The sequence below is a fragment of the Rhinoderma darwinii genome, unplaced genomic scaffold (assembly GCF_050947455.1).
Source record: "Rhinoderma darwinii isolate aRhiDar2 unplaced genomic scaffold, aRhiDar2.hap1 Scaffold_3387, whole genome shotgun sequence".
Taxonomy (NCBI): Eukaryota; Metazoa; Chordata; class Amphibia; order Anura; family Rhinodermatidae; genus Rhinoderma; species Rhinoderma darwinii.
In genome coordinates this window covers 31723-52398 of record NW_027463426.1, presented here as the reverse complement: position 1 = coordinate 52398, position 20676 = coordinate 31723, and the positions used below count along the sequence as shown (strand labels likewise).

Here is a 20676-nt window from a genome sequence, read left to right as displayed (position 1 = left end):
TAATCCATAGTCCTTTTTAATCGATTGTGAAACAAAATCTAAACGACATAATAAAAATTCAACTGCACCACGGATTCCCAGACAGTCTCCCACACTGGTACTAGCGAGGCCTTAAGCTGTGTAACTTCGGCGTTCTGACCAGAGCAGGCACATTCAGCTTAGAATGGCCATTGACGTTAAATGCTTTAATCCATAGTCCTATTTAATCTATTGTGAAACAAAATCTAAACGACATAATAAAAAGTCAACCGCACCACGGATTCCCAGACAGTCTCCCACACTGGTACTAGCGAGGCCTTAAGCTGTGTAACTTCTGCGATCTGACGAGAGCAGGCACATTCAGCTTAGAATGGCCATTGACATTAAATGCTTTAATCCATAGTACTTTTTAATCGATTGTGGAACAAAATCTAAACGACATAATAAAAAGTCAACCGCACCACAGATTCCCAGACAGTCTCCCACACTGGTACTAGCGAGGCCTTAAGCTGTGTAACTTCTGCGATCTGACGAGAGCAGGCACATTCGGCTTAGAATGGCCATTGACATTAAATGCTTTAATCCATAGTCCTTTTTAATCGATTGTGAAACAAAATCTAAACGACATAATAAAAAGTCAACCGCACCACGGATTCCCAGACAGTCTCCCACACTGGTACTAGCGAGGCCTTAAGCTGTGTAACTTCTGCGATCTGACGAGAGCAGGGACATTCAGCTTAGAATGGCCATTGACATTAATTGCTTTAATCCATAGTCCTTTTTAATCTATTGTGAAACAAAATCTAAACAACATAATAAAAAGTCAACCGCACCACTGATTCCCAGACAGTCTCCCACACTGGTACTAGCGAGGCCTTAAGCTGTGTAACTTCTGCGATCTGACGAGAGCAGGGACATTCAGCTTAGAATGGCCATTGACATTAAATGCTTTAATCCATAGTACTTTTTAATCGATTGTGAAACAAAATCTAAACGACATAATAAAAAGTCAACTGCACCACGGATTCCCAGACAGTCTCCCACACTGGTACTAGCAAGGCCTTAAGCTGTGTAACTTCTGCGATCTGACGAGAGCAGGCACATTCAGCTTAGAATGGCCATTGACATCAAAAAATGCTTTAATCCATAGTCCTTTTTAATCGATTGTGAAACAAAATCTAAACGACATAATAAAAAGTCAACCGCACCACGGATTCCCAGACAGTCTCCCACACTGGTACTAGCGAGGCCTTAAGCTGTGTAACTTCTGCGATCTGACGAGAGCAGGCACATTCAGCTTAGAATGGCCATTGACATTAAATGCTTTAATCCATAGTCCTTTTTAATCGATTGTGAAACAAAATCTAAACGACATAATAAAAAGGCAACCGCACCACGGATTCCCAGACAGTCTCCCACACTGGTACTAGCGAAGCCTTAAGCTGTGTAACTTCTGCGTTCTGACGAGAGCAGGCACATTGAGCTTAGAATGGCCATTGACATTAAAAGCCTTAATCCATAGTCCTATTTAATCTATTGTGAAACAAAATCTAAACAACATAATAAAAAGTCAACCGCACCACGGATTCCCAGACAGTCTCCCACACTGGTACTAGCGAGGCCTTAAGCTGTGTAACTTCTGCGATCTGACGAGAGCAGGAACATTCAGCTTAGAATGGCCATTGACATCAAAGGCTTTAATCCATAGTCCTTTTTAATCGATTGTGAAACAAAATCTAAACGACATAATAAAAATTCAACTGCACCACGGATTCCCAGACAGTCTCCCACACTGGTACTAGCGAGGCCTTAAGCTGTGTAACTTCGGCGTTCTGACTAGAGCAGGCACATTCAGCTTAGAATGGCCATTGACGTTAAATGCTTTAATCCATAGTCCTATTTAATCTATTGTGAAACAAAATCTAAACGACATAATAAAAAGTCAACCGCACCACGGATTCCCAGACAGTCTCCCACACTGGTACTAGCGAGGCCTTAAGCTGTGTAACTTCTGCGATCTGACGAGAGCAGGCACATTCAGCTTAGAATGGCCATTGACATTAAATGCTTTAATCCATAGTACTTTTTAATCGATTGTGGAACAAAATCTAAACGACATAATAAAAAGTCAACCGCACAACAGATTCCCAGACAGTCTCCCACACTGGTACTAGCGAGGCCTTAAGCTGTGTAACTTCTGCGATCTGACGAGAGCAGGCACATTCAGCTTAGAATGGCCATTGACATTAAATGCTTTAATCCATAGTCCTTTTTAATCGATTGTGAAACAAAATCTAAACGACATAATAAAAAGTCAACCGCACCACGGATTCCCAGACAGTCTCCCACACTGGTACTAGCGAGGCCTTAAGCTGTGTAACTTCTGCGATCTGACGAGAGCAGGGACATTCAGCTTAGAATGGCCATTGACATTAAATGCTTTAATCCATAGTCCTTTTTAATCGATTGTGAAACAAAATCTAAAGGACATAATAAAAAGTCAACCACACCACGGATTCCCAGACAGTCTCCCACACTGGTACTAGCGAGGCCTTAAGCTGTGTAACTTCTGCGATCTGACGAGAGCAGGCACATTCAGCTTAGAATGGCCATTGACATTAAAAGCCTTAATCCATAGTCCTATTTAATCTATTGTGAAACAAAATCTAAACAACATAATAAAAAGTCAACCGCACCACCGATTCCCAGACAGTCTCCCACACTGGTACTAGCGAGGCCTTAAGCTGTGTAACTTCTGCAATCTGACGAGAGCAGGGACATTCAGCTTAGAATGGCCATTGACATTAAATGCTTTAATCCATAGTCCTTTTTAATCGATTGTGAAACAAAATCTAAACAACATAATAAAAATTCAACCGCACCACGGATTCCCAGACAGTCTCCCACACTGGTACTAGCGAGGCCTTAAGCTGTGTAACTTCTGCGATCTGACGAGAGCAGGCACATTCAGCTTAGAATGGCCATAGACACTAAAAGCCTTAATCCATAGTCCGATTTAATCTATTGTGAAACAAAATCTAAACAACATAATAAAAAGTCAACCGCACAACGGATTCCCAGACAGTCTCCCACACTGGTACTAGCGAGGCCTTAAGCTGTGTTACTTCTGAGATCTGACGAGAGCAGAGACAATCAGCTTAGAATGGCCATTGACATTAAATGCTTTAATCCATAGTCCTTTTTAATCGATTGTGAAACAAAATCTAAACGACATAATAAAAATTCAACCGCACCACGGATTCCCAGACAGTCTCCCACACTGGTACTAGCGAGGCCTTAAGCTGTGTAACTTCTGCATTCTGACGAGAGCAGGGACATTCGGCTTAGAATTGCCATTGACGTCAAGTGCTTTAATCCATAGTCCTATTTAATCTATTGTGAAACAAAATCTAAACGACATAATAAAAAGGCAACCGCACCACGGATTCCCAGACAGTCTCCCACACTGGTACTAGCGAGGCCTTAAGCTGTGTAACTTCTGCGATCTGACGAGAGCAGGCACATTCAGCTTAGAATGGCAATTGACATTAAAAGCCTTAATCCATAGTCCTTTTTAATCGATTGTGAAACAAAATCTAAACGACATAATAAAAATTCAACAGCACCACGGATTCCCAGACAGTCTCCCACACTGGTTCTAGCGAGGCCTTAAGCTGTGTAACTTCTGCGATCTGACGAGAGCAGGCACATTCAGCTTAGAATGGCCATTGACTTTAAATGCTTTAATCCATAGTCCTTTTTAATCGATTGTGAAACAAAATCTAAACGACATAATAAAAAGTCAACCGCACCACGGATTCCCAGACAGTCTCCCACACAGGTACTAGCGAGGCCTTAAGCTGTGTAACTTCTGCGATCAGACGAGAGCAGGGACATTCAGCTGAGAATGGCCATTGACATTAAATGCTTTAATCCATAGTCCTTTTTAATCGATTGTGAAACAAAATCTAAACGACATAATAAAAAGTCAACCGCACCACGAATTCCCAGACAGACTCCCACACTGGTACTAGCGAGGGCTTAAGCTGTGAAACTTCTGCGATCTGACGAGAGCAGGGACATTCGGCTTAGAATGGCCATTGACAATAAATGCTTTAATCCATAGTCCTTTTTAATTGATTGTGAAACAAAATCTAAACAACATAATAAAAAGTCAACCGCACCACGGATTCCCAGACAGTCTCCCACACTGGTACTAGCGAGGCCTTAAGCTGTGTAACTTCTGCGATCTGACAAGGGCAGGCACATTCAGCTTAGAATGGCAATTGACATTAAATGCTTTAATCCATAGTCCTTTTTAATCGATTGTGAAACAAAATCTAAACGACATAATAAAATGTCAACCGCACCACGGATTCCCAGACAGCGTCCCACACTGGTACTAGCGAGGCCTTGAGCTGTGTAACTTCTGCGATCTGACGAGAGCAGGCACATTCAGTTTAGAACGGCCATTGACATTAAATGCTTTAATCCATAGTCCATTTTAATCGATTGTGAAACAAATCTAAACGACATAATAAAAAGTCAACCGTACCTCGGATTCCCAGACAGTTTCTCACACTCGTACTAGCGAGGCCTTGAGCTGTGTAACTTCTACGATTTGACGAGAGCAGGCACATTCAGCTTAGAATGGCCATTGACATTAAATGCTTTAATCCATAGTCCATTTTAATCGATTGTGAAACAAATCTAAACGACATAATAAAAAGTCAACCGCACCTCGGATTCCCAGACAGTCTCTCACACTCGTACTAGCGAGGCCTTAAAGTGTTATATATCTGCGATTTGACGAGAAAAGGCACATTTCACCTAAGAATAGCCATTAACTTTTAAAGCTTTAGTTTATTATTATTTTTAATCGATTGTGAAACAAATTCTAAACGACATAATAAAATGTCAACCGCACCATGGATTCCCAGACAGCCTCCCACACTGGTACTAGCAAGGCCTTAAGCTGTGTAACTTCTGCGATCTTACGAGAGCAGGCACATTCAGCTTAGAATGGCCATTGACATTAAATGCTTTAATCCATAGTCCTTTTTAATCGATTGTGAAACAAAATCTAAACGACATAATAAAAAGTCAACCGCACCACGGATTCCCAGACAGTCTCCCACACTGGTACTAGCGAGGCCTTAAGCTGTGTAACTTCTACGATCTGACGAGAGCAGTCACATTCAGCTTAGAATGGCCATTGACAATAAATGCTTTAATCCATAGTCCATTTTAATCGATTGTGAAACAAATCTAAACGACATAATAAAAAGTAAACTGCACCACGGATTACCAGACAGTCTCCCACACTGGTACTAGCGAGGCCTTAAGCTGTGTAACTACTGCGATCTGACGAGAGCAGGCACATGCAGCTTAGAATTGCAATTGACAATAAATGCTTTAATCCATAGTCCTTTTTAGAAACAAAATCTAAACGACATAATAAAATGGCAACCGCACCACGGATTCCCAGACAGTCTCTCACACTCGTACTAGCGAGGCCTTAAGCTATGTAACTTCTGCGAACTGACGAGAGCAGGCACATTCATCTTAGAATGGCCATTGACAATAAATTCTTAAATCCATAGTCCATTTTAATCGATTGTGAAACAAATCTAAACGACATAATAAAAAGTCAACCGCACCACGGATTCCCAGACAGTCACCCACACTGGTACTAGCGAGGCGTTAAGCTGTGTAACTTCTGCGATCTAACGAGGGCAGGCACATTCAGCTTAGAATGGCCATTGACATTAAATGCTTTAATCCATAGTCCTATTTTATCGATTGTGAAACAAAATCTAAACGACATAATAAAAAGTCAACCGCACCACGGATTCCCAGACAGTCTCCCACACTGGTACTAGCGAGGCCTTAAGCTGTGTAACTTCTGCGATCTGACGAGAGCAGGCACATTCAGCTTAGAATGGCCATTGACATTAAAAGCCTTAATCCATAGTCCTATTTAATCTATTGTGAAACAAAATCTAAACAACATAATAAAAAGTCAACCGCACCACGGATTCCCAGACAGTCTCCCACACTGGTACTAGCGAGGACTTAAGCTATGTAACTTCTGCGTTCTGACGAGAGCAGGCACATTCAGCTTAGAATGGCCATTGACGTTAAATGCTTTAATCCATAGTCCTTTTTAATCGATTGTGAAACAAAATCTAAACGACATAATAAAAAGTCAACCGCACCACGGATTCCCAGACAGCCTCCCACACTGGTACCAGCGAGGCCTTAAGCTGTGTAACTTCTGCGATCTGACGAGAGCAGGGACATTCAGCTTAGAATGGCCATTGACATTAAAGGCTTTAATCCATAGTCCTTTTTAATCGATTGTGAAACAAAATCTAAACGACATAATAAAAACTCAACCGCACCACAGATTCCCAGACAGTCTCCCACACTGGTACTAGCGAGGCCTTAAGCTGTGTAACTTCTGCGTTCGGACGAGAGCAGGCACATTCAGCTTAGAATGGCCATTGACGTTAAATGCTTTAATCCATAGTCCTATTTAATCTATTGTGAAACAAAATCTAAACGACATAATAAAAAGTCAACAGCACCATGGATTCCCAGACAGTCTCCCACACTGGTACTAGCGAGGCCTTAAGCTGTGTAACTTCTGCGATCTGACGAGAGCAAGCACATTCAGCTTAGAATGGCCATTGACATTAAAAGCCTCAATCCATAGTCCTATTTTATCTATTGTGAAACAAAATCTAAACAACATAATAAAAAGTCAACCGCACCACGGATTCCCAGACAGTCTCCCACACTGGTACTAGCGAGGACTTAAGCTATGTAACTTCTGCGTTCTGACTAGAGCAGGCACATTCAGCTTAGAATGGCCATTGACGTTAAATGCTTTAATCCATAGTCCTTTTTAATCGATTGTGAAACAAAATCTAAACGACATAATAAAAAGTCAACCGCACCACGGATTCCCAGACAGTCTCTCACACTCGTACTAGCGAGGCCTTAAAGTGTTATATATCTGCGATTTGACGAGAAAAGGCACATTTAAGCTTAGAATGGCTATTAACTTTTAAAGCTTTAGTCTATTTTTATTTTTAAACAATTGTGAAAGAAATTCTCAACGACATAATAAAAAGTCAACAGCACCACGGAAGCACAGAAAGTCTCGCACACTGGTACTAGCGAGGTGTTAAAGTGTTATTGATCTGCGATTTGACGAGAAAAGGCACATTTCACCTAAGAATAGCCATTAAATTTTAAAGCTTTAGTTTATTATTATTTTTAATCGATTGTGAAACAAATTCTAAACGACATAATAAAAAGTCAACCGCACCATGGATTCCCAGACAGTCTCCCACATAGGTACTAGCGAGGCCTTAAGCTGTGTAACTTCTGCGATCTGACGAGAGCAGGTACATTCAGCTTAGAATGGCCAATGACAAAAACTGCTTTAATCCATAGTCCTATTTAATCTATTGTGAAACAAAATCTAAACGACATAATAAGTAGTCAACCGCACCACGGATTCCCAGACAGTCTCCCACATTGGTACTAGCGAGGCCTTAAGCTGTGTAACTTCTGCGATCTGACGAGAGCAGGCACATTCAGCTTAGAATGGCCATTGACATTAAATGCGTTAATCCATAGTCCTTTTTAATCGATTGTGAAACAAAATCTAAACGACCTAATAAAAAGTCAACCGCACCACGGATAACCAGACAGTCTCTCACACTCGTAATAGCGAGGCCTTAAAGTGTTATATATCTGCGATTTGACGAGAAAAGGCACATTTAAGCTTAGAATGGCTATTAACTTTTAAAGCTTTAGTCTATTTTTATTTTTAATCGATTGTAAACAAATTCTAAACGACATAATAAAAAGTCAACAGCACCACGGATTCCCAGACAGTCTCCCACACTGGTACTAGCGAGGTGTTAAAGTGTTATTCATCTGTGATTTGAAGAGAAAAGGCACATTTCAGCTAAGAATGGCCATTAACTATTAATGCTTTAGTCTATTATTATTTTTAATCGATTGTGAAGCAAATTCTAAACGACATAATAAAAAGTCAACCGCACCATGGATTCCCAGACTGTCTCCCACACTGGTACTTAAGCTGTGTAACTGCTGCAATCTGATGAGAGCAGGCACATTCAGTTTAGAATGGCCATTGACAATAAATGCTTTAATCCATAGTCCTATTTAATCTATTGTGAAACAAAATCTAAACGACATAATAAAAAGTCATCCGCACCACGGATTCCCAGACAGTCTCCCACACTGGTACTAGCGAGGCCTTAAGCTGTGTAACTTCTGTGATCTGACGAGAGCAGGCACATTCAGCTTAGAATGGCCATTGACATTAAATGCTTTAATCCATAGTCCTTTTTAATCGATTGTGAAACAAAATCTAAACGACATAATAAAAAGTCAACTGAACCACGGATTCCCAGACAGTCTCCCACACTGCTACTAGCGAGGCCTTAAGCTGTGTAACTTCTGCAATCTGATGGGAGCAGGCACATTCAGCTTAGAATGGCCATCGACATTAAATGCTTTAATCCATAGTCCTTTTTAATCGATTGTGAAACAAAATCTAAACGACATAATAAAAAGTCAACCGCACCACGGATTCCCAGACAGTCTCTCACACTCGTACTAGCAAGGCCTTAAAGTGTTATATATCTGCGATTTGACGAGAAAAGGCACATTTAAGCTTAGAATGGCTATTAACTTTTAAAGCTTTAGTTTATTATTATTTTTAATCGATTGTGAAACAAATTCTAAACGACATAATAAAAAGTCAACCGCACCACGGATTCCCAGACAGTCTCCCACACTGGTACTAGCGAGGCCTTAAGCTGTGTAACTTCTGCGATCTGACGAGAGCAGGGACATTCAGCTTAGAATGGCCATTGACATTAAATGCTTTAATCCATAGTCCTTTTTAATCGATTGTGAAACAAAATCTAAACGACATAATAAAAGTTCAACCGCTCCACGGATTCCCATACAGTCTCCCACACTGGTACTAGCGAGGCCTTAAGCTGTGTAACTTCTGCGATCTGACGAGAGCAGGCACATTCAGCTTAGAATGGCCATTGAAGTTAAATGCTTTAATCCATAGTCCTATTTAATCTATTGTGAAACAAAATCTAAACGACATAATAAAAAGTCAACCGCACCACAGATTCCCAGACAGTCTCCCACACTGGTACTAGCGAGGCCTTAAGCTGTGTAACTTCTGCGATCTGACGAGAGCAGGGACATTCAGCTTAGAATGGCCATTGACATTAAATGCTTTAATCCATAGTCCTTTTTAATCGATTTTGAAACAAAATCTAAACGACATAATAAAAACTCAACCGCACCACAGATTCCCAGACAGTCTCCCACACTGGTACTAGCGAGGCCTTAAGCTGTGTAACTTCTGCGTTCGGACGAGAGCAGGCACATTCAGCTTAGAATGGCAATTGACGTTAAATGCTTTAATCCATAGTCCTATTTAATCTATTGTGAAACAAAATCTAAACGACATAATAAAAAGTCAACCGCACCTTGGATTCCCAGACAGTCTCCCACACTGGTACTAGCGAGGCGTTAAGCTGTGTAATTTCTGCGATCTAACGAGAGCAGGTACATTCAGCTTAGAATGGCCATTGACTTTAAATGCTTTAATCCATAGTTCTTTTTAATCGATTGTGAAACAAAATCTAAACGACATAATAAAAAGTCAACCGCACCACGGATTCCCAGACAGTCTCCCACACTGGTACTAGCGAGGCCTTAAGCTGTGTAACTTCTGCGATCTGACGAGAGGAGGCACATTCAGCTTAGAATGGCCATTGACATTAAAAGCCTTAATCCATAGTCCTATTTAATCTATTGTGAAACAAAATCTAAACAACATAATAAAAAGTCAACCGCACCACGGATTCCCAGACAGTCTCCCACACTGGTACTAGCGAGGACTTAAGCTATGTAACTTCTGCGTTCTGACGAGAGCAGGCACATTCAGCTTAGAATGGCCATTGACGTTAAATGCTTTAATCCATAGTCCTTTTTAATCGATTGTGAAACAAAATCTAAACGACATAATAAAAAGTCAACCGCACCACGGATTCCCAGACAGTCTCCCACACTGGTACTAGGGAGGCGTTAAGCTGTGAAACTTCTGCGATCTAACGAGAGCAGGCACATTCAGCTTAGAATGGCCATTAACATTAAATGCTTTAATCCATAGTCCTTTTTAATCGATTGTGAAACAAAATCTAAACGACATAATAAAAAGTCAACTGCACCACGGATTCCCAGACAGTCTCCCACACTGGTACTAGCGAGGCCTTAAGCTGTGTAACTTCTGCGATCTGACGAGAGCAGGCACATTCAGCTTAGAATGGCCATTGACGTTAAATGCATTAATCCATAGTCCTATTTAATCTATTGTGAAACAAAATCTAAACGACATAATAAAAAGTCAACAGCACCACGGATTCCCAGACAGTCTCCCACACTGGTACTAGCGAGGCGTTAAGCTGCGTAACTTCTGCGATCTAACGAGAGCAGGCACATTCAGCTTAGAATGGCCATTGACATTAAATGCTTTAATCCATAGTCCTTTTTAATCGATTGTGAAACAAAATCTAAACGACATAATAAAAAGTCAACCGCACCACGGATTCCCAGACAGTCTCCCACACTGGTACTAGCGAGGCCTTAAGCTGTGTAACTTCTGCGATCTGACGAGAGCAGGCACATTCAGCTTAGAATGGCCATTGACATCAAAAGCCTTAATCCATAGTCCTATTTAATCTATTGTGAAACAAAATCTAAAACACATAATAAAAAGTCAACCGCACCACGGATTCCCAGACCGTCTCCCACACTGGTACTAGCGAGGCCTTAAGCTGTGTAACTTCTGCGATTTGACGAGAGCAGGCACATTCAGCTTAGAATGGCCATTGACATTAAATGCTTTAATCCATAGTCCTTTTTAATCGATTGTGAAACAAAATCTAAACGACATAATAAAAAGTCAACCGCACCACGGATTCCCAGCCAGTCTCCCACACTGGTACTAGCGAGGCCTTAAGCTGTGTAACTTCTGCGATCTGACGAGAGCAGGGACATTCAGCTTAGAATGGCCATTGACATTAAATGCTTTAATCCATAGTCCTTTTTAATCGATTGTGAAACAAAATCTAAACGACATAATAAAAAGTCAACCGCACCACGGATTCCCAGACAGTCTCCCACACTGGTACTAGCGAGGCGTTAAGCTGTGTAACTTCTGCGATCTAACGAGAGCAGGCACATCCAGCTTAGAATGGCCATTGACATTAAATGTTTTAATCCATAGTCCTTTTTAATCGATTGTGAAACAAAATCTAAACGACATAATCAAAAGTCAACCGCACCACGGATTCCCAGACAGGCTCCCACACTGGTACTAGCGAGGCCTTAAGCTGTGTAACTTCTGCGATCTGACGAGAGCAGGCACATCCAGCTTAGAATGGCCATTGACATTAAATGCTTTAATCCATAGTCCTTTTTAATCGATTGTGAAACAAAATCTAAACGACATAATAAAAAGTCAACTGCACCACGGATTCCCAGACAGTCTCCCACACTGGTACTAGCGAGGCCTTAAGCTGTGTAACTTCTGCGATCTGACGAGAGCAGGGACATTCAGCTTAGAATGGCCATTGACATTAAATGCTTTAATCCATAGTCCTTTTTAATCGATTGTGAAACAAAATCTAAACGACATAATAAAAATTCAACCGCACCACGGATTCCCAGACAGTCTACCACACTGGTACTAGCGAGGCCTTAAGCTGTGTAACTTCTGCGTTCTGACGAGAGCAGGCACATTCAGCTTAGAATGGCCATTGACGTTAAATGCTTTAATCCATAGTCCTATTTAATCTATTGTGAAACAAAATCTAAACGCCATAATAAAAAGTCAACCGCACCACGGATTCCCAGACAGTCTCCCACACTGGTACTAGCGAGGGCTTAAGCTGTGTAACTTCTGCGATCTGACGAGAGCAGGGACAGTCAGCTTAGAATGGCCATTGACATTAAATGCTTTAATCCATAGTCCTTTTTAATCGATTGTGAAACAAAATCTAAACGACATAATAAAAATTCAACCGCACCACGGATTCCCAGACAGTCTACCACACTGGTACTAGCGAGGCCTTAAGCTGTGTAACTTCTGCGTTCTGACGAGAGCAGGCACATTCAGCTTAGAATGGCCATTGACGTTAAATGCTTTAATCCATAGTCCTATTTAATCTATTGTGAAACAAAATCTAAACGACATAATAAAAATTCAACCGCACCACGGATTCCCAGACAGTCTCCCACACTGGTACTAGCGAGGCCTTAAGCTGTGTAACTTCTGCGATCTGACGAGTGCAGGCACATTCAGCTTAGAATGGCCATTGACATTGAATGCTTTAATCCATAGTCCTTTTTAATCGATTGTGAAACAAAATCTAAACGACATAATAAAAAGTCAGCCGCACCACGGATTCCCAGACAGTCTCCCACACTGGTACTAGCGAGGCATTAAGCTGTGTAACTTCTGCGATCTGACGAGAGCAGGCACATTCAGCTTAGAATGGCCATTGACATTAAATGCTGTAATCCATAGTCCTTTTTAATCGATTGTGAAACAAAATCTAAACGACATAATAAAAATTCAACCGCAGCACGGATTCCCAGACAGTCTCCCACACTGGTACTAGCGAGGCCTTAAGCTGTGTAACTTCTGCGATCTGACGAGAGCAGGCACATTCAGCTTAGAATGGCCATTGACGTTAAATGATTTAATCCATAGTCCTATTTAATCTATTGTGAAACAAAATCTAAACGACATAATAAAAAGTCAACCGCACCACGGATTCCCAGACAGTCTCCCACACTGGTACTAGCGAGGCTTTAAGCTGTGTAACTTCTGCGATCTGACGAGAGCAGGCACATTCAGCTTAGAATGGCCATTGACATTAAAAGCTTTAATCCATAGTCCTTTTTAATCGATTGTGAAACAAAATCTAAACGACATAATAAAAATTCAACCGCACCACGGATTCCCAGACAGTCTCCCACACTGGTACTAGCGAGGCCTTAAGCTGTGTAACTTCTGCGATCTGACGAGAGCAGGCACATTCAGCTTAGAATGGCCATTGACATTAAATGCTTTAATCCATAGTCCTTTTTAATCGATTGTGAAACAAAATCTAAACGACATAATAAAAATTCAACCGCACCACGGATTCCCAGACAGTCTCCCACAATGGTACTAGCGAGGCCTTAAGCTGTGTAACTTCTGCGATCTGACGAGAGCAGGCACATTCAGCTTAGAATGGCCATTGACGTTAAATGCTTTAATCCATAGTCCTATTTAATCTATTGTGAAACAAAATCTAAACGACATAATAAAAAGTCAACCGCACCACGGATTCCCAGACAGTCTCCCACACTGGTACTAGCGAGGCGTTAAGCTGTGTAACTTCTGCGTTCTAACGAGAGGAGGCACATCCAGCTTAGAATGGCCATTGACATTAAATGCTTTAATCCATAGTCCTTTTTAATCGATTGTGAAACAAAATCTAAACGACATAATAAAAAGTCAACCGCACCACAGATTCCCAGACAGTCTCCCACACTGGTACTAGCGAGGCCTTAAGCTGTGTAACTTCTGCGATCTGACGAGCGCAGGCACATTCAGCTTAGAATTGCCATTGACATTAAAAGCCTTAATCCATAGTCCTATTTAATCTATTGTGAAACAAAATCTAAACATAATAAAAAGTCAACCGCACCACGGATTCCCAGACAGTCTCCCACAATGGTACTAGCGAGGCCTTAAGCTGTGTAACTTCTGCGATGTGACGAGAGCAGGGACATTCAGCTTAGAATGGCCATTGACATTAAATGCTTTAATCCATAGTCCTTTTTAATCGATTGTGAAACAAAATCTAAACGACATAATAAAAATTCAACCGCACCACGGATTCCCAGACAGTCTCCCACACTGGTACTAGCGAGGCCTTAAGCTGTGTAACTTCTGCGTTCTGACGAGAGCAGGCACATTCAGCTTAGAATGGCCATTGACGTTAAATGCTTTAATCCATAGTCCTATTTAATCTATTGTGAAACAAAATCTAAACGACATAATAAAAAGTCAACTTCACCACGGATTCCCAGACAGTCTCCCACACTGGTACTAGCGAGGCCTTAAGCTGTGTAACTTCTGCGATGTGACGAGAGCAGGCACATTCAGCTTAGAATGGCCATTGACGTTAAATGCTTTAATCCATAGTCCTATTTAATCTATTGTGAAACAAAATCTAAACGACATAATAAAAAGTCAACCGCACCACGGATTCCCAGACAGTCTCCCACACTGGTACTAGCGAGGCGTTAAGCTGCGTAACTTCTGCGATCTAACGAGAGCAGGCACATTCAACTTAGAATGGCCATTGACATTAAATGCTTTAATCCATAGTCCTATTTAATCTATTGTGAAACAAAATCTAAACGACATAATAAAAAGTCAACCGCACCACGGATTCCCAGACAGTCTCCCACACTGGTACTAGCGAGGCGTTAAGCTGCGTAACTTCTGCGATCTAACGAGAGCAGGCACATTCAGCTTAGAATGGCCATTGACATTAAATGCTTTAATCCATAGTCCTTTTTAATCGATTGTGAAACAAAATCTAAACGACATAATAAAAAGTCAACCGCACCACGGATTCCCAGACAGTCTCCCACAGTGGTACTAGCGAGGCCTTAAGCTGTGTAACTTCTGCGATCTGACGAGAGCAGGCACATTCAGCTTAGAATGGCCATTGACATCAAAAGCCTTAATCCATAGTCCTATTTAATCTATTGTGAAACAAAATCTAAACAACATAATAAAAAGTCAACAGCACCACGGATTCCCAGACAGTCTCCCACACTGGTACTAGCGAGGCCTTAAGCTGTGTAACTTCTGCGATCTGACGAGAGCAGGCACATTCAGCTTAGAATGGCCATTGACATTAAATGCTTTAATCCATAGTCCTTTTTAATCGATTGTGAAACAAAATCTAAACGACATAATAAAATGTCAACCGCACCACGGATTCCCAGCCAGTCTCCCACACTGGTACTAGCGAGGCCTTAAGCTGTGTAACTTCTGCGATCTGACGAGAGCAGGGACATTCAGCTTAGAATGGCCATTGACATAAAATGCTTTAATCCATAGTCCTTTTTAATCGATTGTGAAACAAAATCTAAACGACATAATAAAAAGTCAACCGCACCACGGATTCCCAGACAGTCTCCCACACTGGTACTAGCGAGGCGTTAAGCTGTGTAACTTCTGCGATCTAACGAGAGCAGGCACATCCAGCTTAGAATGGCCATTGACATTAAATGTTTTAATCCATAGTCCTTTTTAATCGATTGTGAAACAAAATCTAAACGACATAATAAAAAGTCAACCGCACCACGGATTCCCAGACAGTCTCCCACACTGGTACTAGCGAGGCCTTAAGCTGTGTAACTTCTGCGATCTGACGAGAGCAGGCACATCCAGCTTAGAATGGCCATTGACATTAAATGCTTTAATCCATAGTCCTTTTTAATCGATTGTGAAACAAAATCTAAACGACATAATAAAAAGTCAACCGCACCACGGATTCCCAGACAGTCTCCCACACTGGTACTAGCGAGGCCTTAAGCTGTGTAACTTCTGCGATCTGACGAGAGCAGGGACATTCAGCTTAGAATGGCCATTGACTTTAAATGCTTAAATCCATAGTCCTTTTTAATCGATTGTGAAACAAAATCTAAACGACATAATAAAAATTCAACCGCACCACGGATTCCCAGACAGTCTACCACACTGGTACTAGCGAGGCCTTAAGCTGTGTAACTTCTGCGTTCTGACGAGAGCAGGCACATTCAGCTTAGAATGGCCATTGACGTTAAATGCTTTAATCCATAGTCCTATTTAATCTATTGTGAAACAAAATCTAAACGCCCTAATAAAAAGTCAACCGCACCACGGATTCCCAGACAGTCTCCCACACTGGTACTAGCGAGGGCTTAAGCTGTGTAACTTCTGCGATCTGACGAAAGCAGGCACATTCAGCTTAGAATGGCCATTGACATTAAATGCTTTAATCCATAGTCATTTTTAATCGATTGTGAAACAAAATCTAAACGACATAATAAAAATTCAACCGTACCACGGATTCCCAGACAGTCTCCCACACTGGTACTAGCGAGGCCTTAAGCTGTGTAACTTCTGCGATCTGACGAGTGCAGGCACATTCAGCTTAGAATGGCCATTGACATTGAATGCTTTAATCCATAGTCCTTTTTAATCGATTGTGAAACAAAATCTAAACGACATAATAAAAAGGCAGCCGCACCACGGATTCCCAGACAGTCTCCCACACTGGTACTAGCGAGGCATTAAGCTGTGTAACTTCTGCGATCTGACGAGAGCAGGGACATTCAGCTTAGAATGGCCATTGACATTAAATGCTGTGATCCATAGTCCTTTTTAATCGATTGTGAAACAAAATCTAAACGACATAATTAAAAATTCAACCGCAGCACGGATTCCCAGACAGTCTCCCACACTGGTACTAGCGAGGCCTTAAGCTGTGTAACTTCTGCGATCTGACGAGAGCAGGCACATTCAGCTTAGAATGGCCATTGACGTTAAATGATTTAATCCATAGTCCTATTTAATCTATTGTGAAACAAAATCTAAACAACATAATATAAAGTCAACCGCACCACGGATTCCCAGACAGTCTCCCACACTGGTACTAGCGAGGCTTTAAGCTGTGTAACTTCTGCGATCTGACGAGAGCAGGCACATTCAGCTTAGAATGGCCATTGACATTAAAAGCTTTAATCCATAGTCCTTTTTAATCGATTGTGAAACAAAATCTAAACGACATAATAAAAATTCAACCGCACCACGGATTCCCAGACAGTCTCCCACACTGGTACTAGCGAGGCCTTAAGCTCTGTAACTTCTGCGATCTGACGAGAGTAGGGACATTCAGCTTAGAATGGCCATTGACATTAAATGCTTTAATCCATAGTCCTTTTTAATCGATTGTGAAACAAAATCTAAACGACATAATACAAATTCAACCGCACCCTGGATTCCCAGACAGTCTACCACACTGGTACTAGCGAGGCCTTAAGCTGTGTAACTTCTGCGTTCTGACGAGAGCAGGCACATTCAGCTTAGAATGGCCATTGACGTTAAATGCTTTCATCCATAGTCCTATTTAATCTATTGTGAAACAAAATCTAAACGCCATAATAAAAAGTCAACCGCACCACGGATTCCCAGACAGTCTCCCACACTGGTACTAGCGAGGGATTAAGCTGTGTAACTTCTGCGATCTGACGAAAGCAGGCACATTCAGCTTAGAATGGCCATTGCCATTAAATGCTTTAATCCATAGTCATTTTTAATCGATTGTGAAACAAAATCTAAACGACATAATAAAAAGTCAGCCGCACCACGGATTCCCAGACAGTCTCCCACACTGGTACTAGCGAGGCATTAAGCTGTGTAACTTCTGCGATCTGACGAGAGCAGGGACATTCAGCTTAGAATGGCCATTGACATTAAATGCTGTAATCCATAGTCCTTTTTAATCGATTGTGAAACAAAATCTAAACGACATAATAAAAATTCAACCGCAGCACGGATTCCCAGACAGTCTCCCACACTGGTACTAGCGAGGCCTTAAGCTGTGTAACTTCTGCGATCTGACGAGAGCAGGCACATTCAGCTTAGAATGGCCATTGACGTTAAATGATTTAATCCATAGTCCTATTTAATCTATTGTGAAACAAAATCTAAACGACATAATAAAAAGTCAACCGCACCACGGATTCCCAGACAGTCTCCCACACTGGTACTAGCGAGGCTTTAAGCTGTGTAACTTCTGCGATCTGACGAGAGCAGGCACATTCAGCTTAGAATGGCCATTGACATTAAAAGCTTTAATCCATAGTCCTTTTTAATCGATTGTGAAACAAAATCTAAACGACATAATAAAAAGTCAGCCGCACCACGGATTCCCAGACAGTCTCCCACACTGGTACTAGCGAGGCATTAAGCTGTGTAACTTCTGCGATCTGATGAGAGCAGGGACATTCAGCTTAGAATGGCCATTGACATTAAATGCTGTGATCCATAGTCCTTTTTAATCGATTGTGAAACAAAATCTAAACGACATAATAAAAATTCAACCGCAGCACGGATTCCCAGACAGTCTCCCACACTGGTACTAGCGAGGCCTTAAGCTGTGTAACTTCTGCGATCTGACGAGAGCAGGCACATTCAGCTTAGAATGGCCATTGACGTTAAATGATTTAATCCATAGTCCTATTTAATCTATTGTGAAACAAAATCGAAACAACATAATAAAAAGTCAACCGCACCACGGATTCCCAGACAGTCTCCCACACTGGTACTAGCGAGGCTTTAAGCTGTGTAACTTCTGCGATCTGACGAGAGCAGGCACATTCAGCTTAGAATGGCCATTGACATTAAAAGCTTTAATCCATAGTCCTTTTTAATCGATTGTGAAACAAAATCTAAACGACATAATAAAAATTCAACCGCACCACGGATTCCCAGACAGTCTCCCACACTGGTACTAGCGAGGCCTTAAGCTGTGTAACTTCTGCGATCTGACGAGAGCAGGCACATTCAGCTTTCAATGGCCATTGACATTAAATGCTTTAATCCATAGTCCTTTTTAATCGATTGTGAAACAAAATCTAAACGACATAATAAAAAGTCAACCGCACCACGGATTCCCAGACAGTCTCCCACACTGGTACTAGCGAGGCCTTAAGCTCTGTAACTTCTGCGATCTGACGAGAGCAGGGACATTCAGCTTAGAATGGCCATTGACATTAAATGCTTTAATCCATAGTCCTTTTTAATCGATTGTGAAACAAAATCTAAACGACATAATACAAATTCAACCGCACCACGGATTCCCAGATAGTCTACCACACTGGTACTAGCGAGGCCTTAAGCTGTGTAACTTCTGCGTTCTGACGAGAGCAGGCACATTCAGCTTAGAATGGCCATTGACGTTAAATGCTTTCATCCATAGTCCTATTTAATCTATTGTGAAACAAAATCTAAACGCCATAATAAAAAGTCAACCGCACCACGGATTCCCAGACAGTCTCCCACACTGGTACTAGCGAGGGCTTAAGCTGTGTAACTTCTGCGATCTGACGAAAGCAGGCACATTCAGCTTAGAATGGCCATTGACATTAAATGCTTTAATCCATAGTCATTTTTAATCGATTGTGAAACAAAATCTAAACGACATAATAATTATTCAACCGCACCACGGATTCCCAGACAGTCTCCCACACTGGTACTAGCGAGGCCTTAAGCTGTGTAACTTCTGCGATCTGACGAGTGCAGGCACATTCAGCTTAGAATGGCCATTGACATTGAATGCTTTAATCCATAGTCCTTTTTAATCGATTGTGAAACAAAATCTAAACGACATAATAAAAAGTCAGCCGCACCACGGATTCCCAGACTGTCTCCCACACTGGTACTAGCGAGGCATTAAGCTGTGTAACTTCTGCGATCTGACGAGAGCAGGGACATTCAGCTTAGAATGGCCATTGACATTAAATGCTGTAATCCATAGTCCTTTTTAATCGATTGTGAAACAAAATCTAAACGACATAATAAAAATTCAACCGCAGCACGGATTCCCAGGCAGTCTCCCACACTGGTACTAGCGAGGCCTTAAGCTGTGTAACTTCTGCGATCTGACGAGAGCAGGCACATTCAGCTTAGAATGGCCATTGACGTTAAATGATTTAATCCATAGTCCTATTTAATCTATTGTGAAACAAAATCTAAACGACATAATAAAAAGTCAACCGCACCACGGATTCCCAGACAGTCTCCCACACTGGTACTAGCGAGGCTTTAAGCTGTGTAACTTCTGCGATCTGACGAGAGCAGGCACATTCAGCTTAGAATGGCCATTGACATTAAAAGCTTTAATCCATAGTCCTTTTTAATCGATTGTGAAACAAAATCTAAACGACATAATAAAAATTCAACCGCACCACGGATTCCCAGACAGTCTCCCACACTGGTACTAGCGAGGCCTTAAGCTGTGTAACTTCTGCGATCTGACGAGAGCAGGCACATTCAGCTTAGAATGGCCATTGACATTAAATGCTTTAATCCATAGTCCTATTTAATCGATTGTGAAACAAAATCTAAACGACATAATAAAAAGTCAACCGCACCACGGATTCCCAGACAGTCTCCCACACTGGTACTAGCGAGGCCTTAAGCTGTGTAACTTCTGCGATCTGACGAGAGCAGGGACATTCAGCTTAGAATGGCCATTGACGTTAAATGCTTTAATCCATAGTCCTATTTAATCTATTGTGAAACAAAATCTAAACGACATAATAAAAAGTCAACTTCACCACGGATTCCCAGACAGTCTCCCACACTGGTACTAGCGAGGCCTTAAGCTGTGTAACTTCTGCGATCTAACGAGAGCAGGCACATTCAGCTTAGAATGGCCATTGACATTAAAAGCCTTAATCCATAGTCCTATTTAATCTATTGTGAAACAAAATCTAAACAAC

General features: G+C 41.6%; 89 pseudogenes; all 89 read right to left on the bottom strand.

Annotated features, from left to right (window-relative positions):
* Window positions 1-56: 56 nt before the first annotated feature.
* On the bottom strand, window positions 57-175 carry LOC142705204 (5S ribosomal RNA; annotated as a pseudogene).
* A 67-nt stretch (window positions 176-242) lies between these two features.
* On the bottom strand, window positions 243-361 carry LOC142705088 (5S ribosomal RNA; annotated as a pseudogene).
* Window positions 362-428: 67 nt separating this feature from the next.
* Window positions 429-547, bottom strand: LOC142705692 (5S ribosomal RNA; annotated as a pseudogene).
* Window positions 548-614: 67 nt separating this feature from the next.
* Window positions 615-733, bottom strand: LOC142705325 (5S ribosomal RNA; annotated as a pseudogene).
* Window positions 734-800: 67 nt separating this feature from the next.
* Window positions 801-919, bottom strand: LOC142705599 (5S ribosomal RNA; annotated as a pseudogene).
* Window positions 920-986: 67 nt separating this feature from the next.
* LOC142705402 (5S ribosomal RNA) lies at window positions 987-1105 on the bottom strand (annotated as a pseudogene).
* A 70-nt stretch (window positions 1106-1175) lies between these two features.
* On the bottom strand, window positions 1176-1294 carry LOC142705076 (5S ribosomal RNA; annotated as a pseudogene).
* Window positions 1295-1361: 67 nt separating this feature from the next.
* LOC142705023 (5S ribosomal RNA) lies at window positions 1362-1480 on the bottom strand (annotated as a pseudogene).
* Window positions 1481-1547: 67 nt separating this feature from the next.
* On the bottom strand, window positions 1548-1666 carry LOC142705269 (5S ribosomal RNA; annotated as a pseudogene).
* Window positions 1667-1733: 67 nt separating this feature from the next.
* LOC142705207 (5S ribosomal RNA) lies at window positions 1734-1852 on the bottom strand (annotated as a pseudogene).
* Window positions 1853-1919: 67 nt separating this feature from the next.
* Window positions 1920-2038, bottom strand: LOC142705064 (5S ribosomal RNA; annotated as a pseudogene).
* A 67-nt stretch (window positions 2039-2105) lies between these two features.
* On the bottom strand, window positions 2106-2224 carry LOC142704943 (5S ribosomal RNA; annotated as a pseudogene).
* A 67-nt stretch (window positions 2225-2291) lies between these two features.
* Window positions 2292-2410, bottom strand: LOC142705324 (5S ribosomal RNA; annotated as a pseudogene).
* A 67-nt stretch (window positions 2411-2477) lies between these two features.
* Window positions 2478-2596, bottom strand: LOC142705396 (5S ribosomal RNA; annotated as a pseudogene).
* A 67-nt stretch (window positions 2597-2663) lies between these two features.
* LOC142705058 (5S ribosomal RNA) lies at window positions 2664-2782 on the bottom strand (annotated as a pseudogene).
* Window positions 2783-2849: 67 nt separating this feature from the next.
* LOC142704899 (5S ribosomal RNA) lies at window positions 2850-2968 on the bottom strand (annotated as a pseudogene).
* Window positions 2969-3407: 439 nt separating this feature from the next.
* On the bottom strand, window positions 3408-3526 carry LOC142705371 (5S ribosomal RNA; annotated as a pseudogene).
* A 67-nt stretch (window positions 3527-3593) lies between these two features.
* On the bottom strand, window positions 3594-3712 carry LOC142704939 (5S ribosomal RNA; annotated as a pseudogene).
* A 67-nt stretch (window positions 3713-3779) lies between these two features.
* Window positions 3780-3898, bottom strand: LOC142705590 (5S ribosomal RNA; annotated as a pseudogene).
* A 253-nt stretch (window positions 3899-4151) lies between these two features.
* Window positions 4152-4270, bottom strand: LOC142704962 (5S ribosomal RNA; annotated as a pseudogene).
* A 624-nt stretch (window positions 4271-4894) lies between these two features.
* LOC142704897 (5S ribosomal RNA) lies at window positions 4895-5013 on the bottom strand (annotated as a pseudogene).
* Window positions 5014-5080: 67 nt separating this feature from the next.
* LOC142705030 (5S ribosomal RNA) lies at window positions 5081-5199 on the bottom strand (annotated as a pseudogene).
* A 428-nt stretch (window positions 5200-5627) lies between these two features.
* Window positions 5628-5746, bottom strand: LOC142705163 (5S ribosomal RNA; annotated as a pseudogene).
* Window positions 5747-5813: 67 nt separating this feature from the next.
* Window positions 5814-5932, bottom strand: LOC142705052 (5S ribosomal RNA; annotated as a pseudogene).
* Window positions 5933-5999: 67 nt separating this feature from the next.
* LOC142705716 (5S ribosomal RNA) lies at window positions 6000-6118 on the bottom strand (annotated as a pseudogene).
* Window positions 6119-6185: 67 nt separating this feature from the next.
* On the bottom strand, window positions 6186-6304 carry LOC142704955 (5S ribosomal RNA; annotated as a pseudogene).
* A 67-nt stretch (window positions 6305-6371) lies between these two features.
* On the bottom strand, window positions 6372-6490 carry LOC142705580 (5S ribosomal RNA; annotated as a pseudogene).
* Window positions 6491-6557: 67 nt separating this feature from the next.
* LOC142705431 (5S ribosomal RNA) lies at window positions 6558-6676 on the bottom strand (annotated as a pseudogene).
* A 67-nt stretch (window positions 6677-6743) lies between these two features.
* LOC142705148 (5S ribosomal RNA) lies at window positions 6744-6862 on the bottom strand (annotated as a pseudogene).
* Window positions 6863-7303: 441 nt separating this feature from the next.
* On the bottom strand, window positions 7304-7422 carry LOC142704993 (5S ribosomal RNA; annotated as a pseudogene).
* A 67-nt stretch (window positions 7423-7489) lies between these two features.
* On the bottom strand, window positions 7490-7608 carry LOC142705306 (5S ribosomal RNA; annotated as a pseudogene).
* A 616-nt stretch (window positions 7609-8224) lies between these two features.
* Window positions 8225-8343, bottom strand: LOC142705069 (5S ribosomal RNA; annotated as a pseudogene).
* Window positions 8344-8410: 67 nt separating this feature from the next.
* LOC142705146 (5S ribosomal RNA) lies at window positions 8411-8529 on the bottom strand (annotated as a pseudogene).
* Window positions 8530-8783: 254 nt separating this feature from the next.
* Window positions 8784-8902, bottom strand: LOC142705323 (5S ribosomal RNA; annotated as a pseudogene).
* Window positions 8903-8969: 67 nt separating this feature from the next.
* LOC142705549 (5S ribosomal RNA) lies at window positions 8970-9088 on the bottom strand (annotated as a pseudogene).
* Window positions 9089-9155: 67 nt separating this feature from the next.
* Window positions 9156-9274, bottom strand: LOC142705480 (5S ribosomal RNA; annotated as a pseudogene).
* Window positions 9275-9341: 67 nt separating this feature from the next.
* Window positions 9342-9460, bottom strand: LOC142705472 (5S ribosomal RNA; annotated as a pseudogene).
* Window positions 9461-9527: 67 nt separating this feature from the next.
* On the bottom strand, window positions 9528-9646 carry LOC142705115 (5S ribosomal RNA; annotated as a pseudogene).
* Window positions 9647-9713: 67 nt separating this feature from the next.
* On the bottom strand, window positions 9714-9832 carry LOC142704995 (5S ribosomal RNA; annotated as a pseudogene).
* A 67-nt stretch (window positions 9833-9899) lies between these two features.
* Window positions 9900-10018, bottom strand: LOC142705715 (5S ribosomal RNA; annotated as a pseudogene).
* A 253-nt stretch (window positions 10019-10271) lies between these two features.
* Window positions 10272-10390, bottom strand: LOC142705275 (5S ribosomal RNA; annotated as a pseudogene).
* Window positions 10391-10457: 67 nt separating this feature from the next.
* Window positions 10458-10576, bottom strand: LOC142705377 (5S ribosomal RNA; annotated as a pseudogene).
* Window positions 10577-10643: 67 nt separating this feature from the next.
* Window positions 10644-10762, bottom strand: LOC142705039 (5S ribosomal RNA; annotated as a pseudogene).
* Window positions 10763-10829: 67 nt separating this feature from the next.
* Window positions 10830-10948, bottom strand: LOC142705047 (5S ribosomal RNA; annotated as a pseudogene).
* Window positions 10949-11015: 67 nt separating this feature from the next.
* Window positions 11016-11134, bottom strand: LOC142705464 (5S ribosomal RNA; annotated as a pseudogene).
* Window positions 11135-11201: 67 nt separating this feature from the next.
* LOC142705006 (5S ribosomal RNA) lies at window positions 11202-11320 on the bottom strand (annotated as a pseudogene).
* Window positions 11321-11387: 67 nt separating this feature from the next.
* On the bottom strand, window positions 11388-11506 carry LOC142705479 (5S ribosomal RNA; annotated as a pseudogene).
* Window positions 11507-11573: 67 nt separating this feature from the next.
* Window positions 11574-11692, bottom strand: LOC142705365 (5S ribosomal RNA; annotated as a pseudogene).
* Window positions 11693-11759: 67 nt separating this feature from the next.
* Window positions 11760-11878, bottom strand: LOC142704866 (5S ribosomal RNA; annotated as a pseudogene).
* A 67-nt stretch (window positions 11879-11945) lies between these two features.
* Window positions 11946-12064, bottom strand: LOC142705048 (5S ribosomal RNA; annotated as a pseudogene).
* Window positions 12065-12131: 67 nt separating this feature from the next.
* LOC142704865 (5S ribosomal RNA) lies at window positions 12132-12250 on the bottom strand (annotated as a pseudogene).
* Window positions 12251-12317: 67 nt separating this feature from the next.
* On the bottom strand, window positions 12318-12436 carry LOC142704947 (5S ribosomal RNA; annotated as a pseudogene).
* A 67-nt stretch (window positions 12437-12503) lies between these two features.
* LOC142705126 (5S ribosomal RNA) lies at window positions 12504-12622 on the bottom strand (annotated as a pseudogene).
* A 67-nt stretch (window positions 12623-12689) lies between these two features.
* On the bottom strand, window positions 12690-12808 carry LOC142705154 (5S ribosomal RNA; annotated as a pseudogene).
* A 67-nt stretch (window positions 12809-12875) lies between these two features.
* On the bottom strand, window positions 12876-12994 carry LOC142705675 (5S ribosomal RNA; annotated as a pseudogene).
* A 67-nt stretch (window positions 12995-13061) lies between these two features.
* On the bottom strand, window positions 13062-13180 carry LOC142705532 (5S ribosomal RNA; annotated as a pseudogene).
* Window positions 13181-13247: 67 nt separating this feature from the next.
* On the bottom strand, window positions 13248-13366 carry LOC142705625 (5S ribosomal RNA; annotated as a pseudogene).
* A 253-nt stretch (window positions 13367-13619) lies between these two features.
* Window positions 13620-13738, bottom strand: LOC142705077 (5S ribosomal RNA; annotated as a pseudogene).
* A 64-nt stretch (window positions 13739-13802) lies between these two features.
* Window positions 13803-13921, bottom strand: LOC142705158 (5S ribosomal RNA; annotated as a pseudogene).
* Window positions 13922-13988: 67 nt separating this feature from the next.
* Window positions 13989-14107, bottom strand: LOC142705423 (5S ribosomal RNA; annotated as a pseudogene).
* A 253-nt stretch (window positions 14108-14360) lies between these two features.
* On the bottom strand, window positions 14361-14479 carry LOC142705010 (5S ribosomal RNA; annotated as a pseudogene).
* A 67-nt stretch (window positions 14480-14546) lies between these two features.
* Window positions 14547-14665, bottom strand: LOC142704890 (5S ribosomal RNA; annotated as a pseudogene).
* Window positions 14666-14732: 67 nt separating this feature from the next.
* Window positions 14733-14851, bottom strand: LOC142705304 (5S ribosomal RNA; annotated as a pseudogene).
* A 67-nt stretch (window positions 14852-14918) lies between these two features.
* On the bottom strand, window positions 14919-15037 carry LOC142705419 (5S ribosomal RNA; annotated as a pseudogene).
* A 67-nt stretch (window positions 15038-15104) lies between these two features.
* On the bottom strand, window positions 15105-15223 carry LOC142705510 (5S ribosomal RNA; annotated as a pseudogene).
* A 67-nt stretch (window positions 15224-15290) lies between these two features.
* LOC142705005 (5S ribosomal RNA) lies at window positions 15291-15409 on the bottom strand (annotated as a pseudogene).
* Window positions 15410-15476: 67 nt separating this feature from the next.
* Window positions 15477-15595, bottom strand: LOC142705261 (5S ribosomal RNA; annotated as a pseudogene).
* A 67-nt stretch (window positions 15596-15662) lies between these two features.
* Window positions 15663-15781, bottom strand: LOC142705321 (5S ribosomal RNA; annotated as a pseudogene).
* A 67-nt stretch (window positions 15782-15848) lies between these two features.
* LOC142704864 (5S ribosomal RNA) lies at window positions 15849-15967 on the bottom strand (annotated as a pseudogene).
* A 67-nt stretch (window positions 15968-16034) lies between these two features.
* On the bottom strand, window positions 16035-16153 carry LOC142705021 (5S ribosomal RNA; annotated as a pseudogene).
* A 67-nt stretch (window positions 16154-16220) lies between these two features.
* On the bottom strand, window positions 16221-16339 carry LOC142705114 (5S ribosomal RNA; annotated as a pseudogene).
* Window positions 16340-16593: 254 nt separating this feature from the next.
* On the bottom strand, window positions 16594-16712 carry LOC142705153 (5S ribosomal RNA; annotated as a pseudogene).
* A 67-nt stretch (window positions 16713-16779) lies between these two features.
* Window positions 16780-16898, bottom strand: LOC142705674 (5S ribosomal RNA; annotated as a pseudogene).
* A 253-nt stretch (window positions 16899-17151) lies between these two features.
* LOC142705170 (5S ribosomal RNA) lies at window positions 17152-17270 on the bottom strand (annotated as a pseudogene).
* Window positions 17271-17523: 253 nt separating this feature from the next.
* On the bottom strand, window positions 17524-17642 carry LOC142705184 (5S ribosomal RNA; annotated as a pseudogene).
* A 67-nt stretch (window positions 17643-17709) lies between these two features.
* On the bottom strand, window positions 17710-17828 carry LOC142705152 (5S ribosomal RNA; annotated as a pseudogene).
* A 67-nt stretch (window positions 17829-17895) lies between these two features.
* Window positions 17896-18014, bottom strand: LOC142705672 (5S ribosomal RNA; annotated as a pseudogene).
* Window positions 18015-18081: 67 nt separating this feature from the next.
* LOC142705124 (5S ribosomal RNA) lies at window positions 18082-18200 on the bottom strand (annotated as a pseudogene).
* A 67-nt stretch (window positions 18201-18267) lies between these two features.
* Window positions 18268-18386, bottom strand: LOC142705151 (5S ribosomal RNA; annotated as a pseudogene).
* A 67-nt stretch (window positions 18387-18453) lies between these two features.
* Window positions 18454-18572, bottom strand: LOC142705671 (5S ribosomal RNA; annotated as a pseudogene).
* A 253-nt stretch (window positions 18573-18825) lies between these two features.
* Window positions 18826-18944, bottom strand: LOC142704923 (5S ribosomal RNA; annotated as a pseudogene).
* Window positions 18945-19011: 67 nt separating this feature from the next.
* LOC142705694 (5S ribosomal RNA) lies at window positions 19012-19130 on the bottom strand (annotated as a pseudogene).
* Window positions 19131-19197: 67 nt separating this feature from the next.
* On the bottom strand, window positions 19198-19316 carry LOC142705020 (5S ribosomal RNA; annotated as a pseudogene).
* A 67-nt stretch (window positions 19317-19383) lies between these two features.
* Window positions 19384-19502, bottom strand: LOC142704945 (5S ribosomal RNA; annotated as a pseudogene).
* A 253-nt stretch (window positions 19503-19755) lies between these two features.
* On the bottom strand, window positions 19756-19874 carry LOC142705107 (5S ribosomal RNA; annotated as a pseudogene).
* A 67-nt stretch (window positions 19875-19941) lies between these two features.
* On the bottom strand, window positions 19942-20060 carry LOC142705670 (5S ribosomal RNA; annotated as a pseudogene).
* A 67-nt stretch (window positions 20061-20127) lies between these two features.
* On the bottom strand, window positions 20128-20246 carry LOC142705522 (5S ribosomal RNA; annotated as a pseudogene).
* A 67-nt stretch (window positions 20247-20313) lies between these two features.
* Window positions 20314-20432, bottom strand: LOC142705320 (5S ribosomal RNA; annotated as a pseudogene).
* A 67-nt stretch (window positions 20433-20499) lies between these two features.
* On the bottom strand, window positions 20500-20618 carry LOC142704894 (5S ribosomal RNA; annotated as a pseudogene).
* Between the last annotated feature and the right edge of the window lie 58 nt (window positions 20619-20676).